This window comes from Euleptes europaea, chromosome 2 (assembly GCF_029931775.1).
Source record: "Euleptes europaea isolate rEulEur1 chromosome 2, rEulEur1.hap1, whole genome shotgun sequence".
NCBI classification, from domain to species: Eukaryota; Metazoa; Chordata; class Lepidosauria; order Squamata; family Sphaerodactylidae; genus Euleptes; species Euleptes europaea.
Genome location: NC_079313.1, coordinates 99,843,990 through 99,848,425, shown reverse-complemented (window position 1 = coordinate 99,848,425; position 4,436 = coordinate 99,843,990). Strand labels below are relative to the sequence as shown.

Here is a 4,436-nt window from a genome sequence, read left to right as displayed (position 1 = left end):
AGTGTTGGCTCCATGTGCTGCCAGCAGCTTCAGCTTGAATTTCTTTGCAGACAAAGTTTGCAGCATCTTGAGAGAACCTATGTGAATGAACAGCTGGGATAAGAATTCAGGTGCAGGAAGATACACACCTTAACAAAAAGCCATTATACAGGGGTATATGTGGAAAGTAGCCTCACCCAAAGGAGGGAAATTTGGTTTAAATGGGGTTCCATCACTGGAAGAGAGCCAACACATAGCAAAAGTATTTGCTATTTCATATCTACACACACTATGGAAGCTTCTTTCCTGCTGATCCTAGTTATGAAGCTTGAGGTGCTGAATTTGTTCTTTTAGATTAAAAAAGGCTCAGGAGCTCAAAAAACAGATGCGGCTGTAACGTGTTATTAAATAAACATTATTTTAAAAAGAACTGAGATGGACTATGCAGCCTGTGTTGTGGTATGCTGACAGCCCTAGGTGACCCCGGTACACCAGGTAAAGTGTTAAGGACTGGAGCAAGTGTGGAAGGATGGAACACTGCTGTATAGCCAGAGACAAAAGGGGTCTCCTGGCTTCCATTTTGTGTGCCATGCTTCAGAGCTGACTGGGCAAGTTCAGGTTTGTTTAACTGTTTCCTGTTGGGAGAACATTTGGTGTTCCTTGGAACACCAAGGGACAGACCTCTTCAGCATTTCTTTAGCTCCCCTGCAGCAGATATGACACCCCTTACTAGATTTCCTCAGGAAGAGAACTCCATTCAGAGAATCAGGATGGACACAAACAATCTCATCAAGTTGCTAGCCAAGCCTTCTGACTCACCCTAGCAGATCGTTTCCCAGACCTCACCTTCATCTCCAACTCTATAGCCAATGCTCAGGGGTACTTAGCCAAGAATACCTAGGTACTGTTTCTGATCTACCTCATCTCCTGTTCTATTCTCCTTCCTACTCCTAGTCCAATCTAGAGCAATCAAACCTTTGTCCACTAGCAATGACAAGCCATTGCCAGGCGTAGTAAGACCAAGGCTTCAACTCCCCTCCTGGGTATAAATATAGCCCCATTTGCCATAGCACAGGGGTCGCCAAACTCATTAGTCAAGAGAGCCAAATATCAACAGTACAATGATTGAGATTTCTTTTGAGAGCCAAATTTTTTAAACTCAAACTATATAGGTAGGTACACTGTTTATTAACTTAATAAACTAATTAAAATTTAGCAGAAGTGGAAACCAGTAGAGCACCTACTGCACAGTGGGGTGGTGAATGGCTGTGGGGAGAGTGTAACCCCCCCCCCCGTTCCTTTTGAAAGAGGCACAAAGTAGCAGGAAGAGGGGAAACCTGTAGTAATAGGCCAGGGGAGGGCTAACAATTGCCAGACAAAAAGGCCCACTGTTTTCTCCCCACCACCACCATCACCCAGCGAGGGTCCAGATGTCCAGGGATCCCAGGCACAGAGGAAGAGGCCAGCAGGTCCCCAGTCTGTGTGTGTTCCATGCAAACAAACACGGGGGAGATGCACAGTCCATCCTTCCTTCCCCCCGCCACGGACATGCCAGTTCCCTCCTGGCCAGAGGGAGGGGCAGGTGCTCACCCCCCCACCATTCTGGGACCAACGGGCTCCAGATTCAGGGCAGGCAGGCGGGTGCCCGGGCAAGGTGGCTTGGCTGGAGGAGGCCCCCCCCCAGCTGGGGGGCAGACAGGCAGGGCCGCGCGCCCAGGCGGCTTCCACGGGGGGGGGGAGAAAGGAGAGTCCCCCAACTGCCCCTTCCTCCCTCCCTCACTCGAGGCCACGGCGCCAGCCCCCTCCCCCCTCCCAGGGGCGGCCTGAGCACGGCCTTGGGACTGCTCTGTAGCCCTGGGGGCGAGAGCAGCAGTACCGAAAGAGAGGCCCGCGCGGCAGGGAGGGGGGAGGTGGCGGCTGCCGGGGCAGCTCGCTCTCTGCCTCCCCCTCCCCTCTGGGCTGCGGGCGGCCTCAAGCGAGAAAGGCGCTGCGCGGGGCTTCCTCGTCCAGGCGAAGCGCGTCCAAAGCAATGAGAATTTCTCTCGAGCCTTTCTGAAGAGGGACTCGAGGAGCCAACAGTAGAAGCCAAGAGGCAGCGGGTGGGCTTACCGTGCAAATATTGAAACGGCGGCTGCTCCCTCCGCTGTTTAAGAAACCCCCAATCCCCAGAGCAGGCCCGCCAGCAGCAGTGGCACGTGGTCGCTTCTACGTAACCCAAGCGCCTCCTGCGCAGACTCTCTCCCGCCCCCCGCCCCTTTCGCTACTCAGCCGGGCCCGGACATGGAAAGAGCCGCACTCAAGGGCTCAAAGAGCCGCATGCGGCTCGGGAGCCGCACTTTTGCGACCCCTGCCATAGCAAATTGCTAGCATTTTCCCTTGGATTCAAAGCGTGTGCAGTTCCTCTTCTCTTTCCCTTCTTGCAGCTGCCATTTTGGACCTTGCTCCTCTGAAAGGTAAACATACTTTCCCCTCAGAACCTCCAATCCTTGTGTCCACCCCCCTCATACCTTTATTTTCCTAGTTCTTGTATGTATCAGGTTTTGTGTATGTGTTGCTGTGTGTGTGAAAAAATTATTTTTGCAATAAAAACCAGTTCATTGTTAAAACAAATCTCCACTAGGATTTGACCTCTGTATACAAAAGGTAAAAAGTCCTGGTTACCCCTGCCTCTTGCAAAATATAGTCTTCCCAGCTAATTCCCCCAACCAAAAGGGAAGACAATCTAATTTGGGTAACACCTGAAGGTCACTCAGATGCAAATTTAATGCTCTTGGCATTCAGGACCGAAAGATTAGAAGCAAAGGCAATTTTTATAGGCAGAGATGTGACACAGTAGACTGTGTATTGGCTTTTGAAAATGGGATCTTCCAAGCTAGAAACCACCAGGCTCCTAGCCCTATAGAAGGTTGACTGAAAGGCTTGCTTAAAGGAGCTCCTCCCCCTTCCTTTGCATTTATACTGTGTGTATGTAAAGTGCCCTCAACTCGCAGTTGACGTATGGCAACCTGGTAGGGTTTTCAAGGCAACAGACTAAGGTTGTTTATGCATGGGAGCTTGAGGTTCGTTGCTCGCTGGACCCACACTTTCCTGTTGGGAGTCTATGCACCAGCAGTCTCCAAGCTCAAATCAGGAAGTATTTGAATTATCTTCCCTTGAAATGCTGCTTCATAATTAGCTGTAGTGAGAGAAAAGTTCCCTCCCTTCCAAACCTAAACTGCTGTAATTGTTATCCAATTGCTATTTTATGACTGGTTCTACCCACTGAGCCACTATTTTGTGACTTGTAGCTCCCATGGCGTTGGGAGGGGGGGATTAAATAGGTCCCAGAAATGTGAAGTCTGTGCCCTCCCAAGGTCTATTTCACCATCAACAGGTTCAATATAAATTGCTTGCTACTTGACATTTTAACCATTATTTGGCACTGGCTCTCCACTGTTGGTTTGGTTGTGGCATTGATTTTGTAAGCTGTCTTAGAGCCTTTGCCAGAAAAGACAGCTAATAAAACTAGCTCTGATTCTGAATGTTGTTTATATTGCAACACCTATTTATATTTGCCACTCTTGGCTGCATCCACACACTGCCGGATGTTGCACTATAGGCAATCAGTGGTTTTCTGAACAGTCCTATCTACACAAGAGAATCCAGTTTTAAATGATTGTGCAACATCTGGTGTTGTGTGGATGCAGCCTTATTGCCAGGCAGCACTGTATCTGCCACTGACCTGAGACTTACAACACAGTTTGAGATAGCAAGAAACTCTCTTAGGCCATTTATGCATAGCTGTTTCCTCGCGGTCACCTCAGCGACTGCTTCGGTCTTTGCTTTGGTTATGTTTGCATTTTGCGACCGTCAGAGGTCGCCTTGCTCTCCCTGCGTGTTTCCGCATGTTTTGCTTACGTTTTCTGGATTCGTGTTTAGCCAGCATGCAGAAGACGCATGGAAAATGCGCGAGGAGAGCTAGGCGACCTCTGACGGTCGGAAAATGCAAGCATTAGCAAAGTAAAGCCCCAAAGTAGTCGGCAGGGTGACTGCGAAGAAACAGCTATGCATAAATGTCCTTAGAAAGGATGCAGCAGAGACCCCTGTAGAATGCATCCAGGGGACTCATGTGCAACTCAAGATATCCATTCAGGAGGGGTGGGGGAGAACCTGTGTGAATCTGAGATCCATTCAAGGCTTAGAAAACTCCTGGAAAGCCCTGCTTTCTGGCAATGGTCCTGCCAATATGCAGCCATTTCTGTGACCCCGGGTTCTATATCACTGTCCATGAATCCCAGAACCAATGGAGTTAACCCCACTGTACAACTTCACCTGTTGCAACTGAGACTTTCCCCAGTTGTGGCTTTAAATAGTCTGTTGCTTCTTTCTCCACTCCTTTTAGAGAAGGAGAGTTGGGTTACAGGAGCAGAGTGATAAATAGTAAAATGAGTGTTGGGTGGTCGTGCAGCTCTGTTCTT

At 49.4% G+C, this 4,436-nt stretch overlaps 1 protein-coding gene across 1 annotated transcript in view; it reads left to right on the top strand.

Annotated features, from left to right (window-relative positions):
• BCAS2 (BCAS2 pre-mRNA processing factor) overlaps window positions 1-4,436 on the top strand; it is a 124,978-nt gene continuing 120,542 nt past the window's right edge. Inside the window, exon 1 of the mRNA XM_056867492.1 lies at window positions 1-5. The gene's annotated coding sequence lies outside the window, so the exon portion shown is untranslated. The remainder of the gene's footprint in view (window positions 6-4,436) is intronic.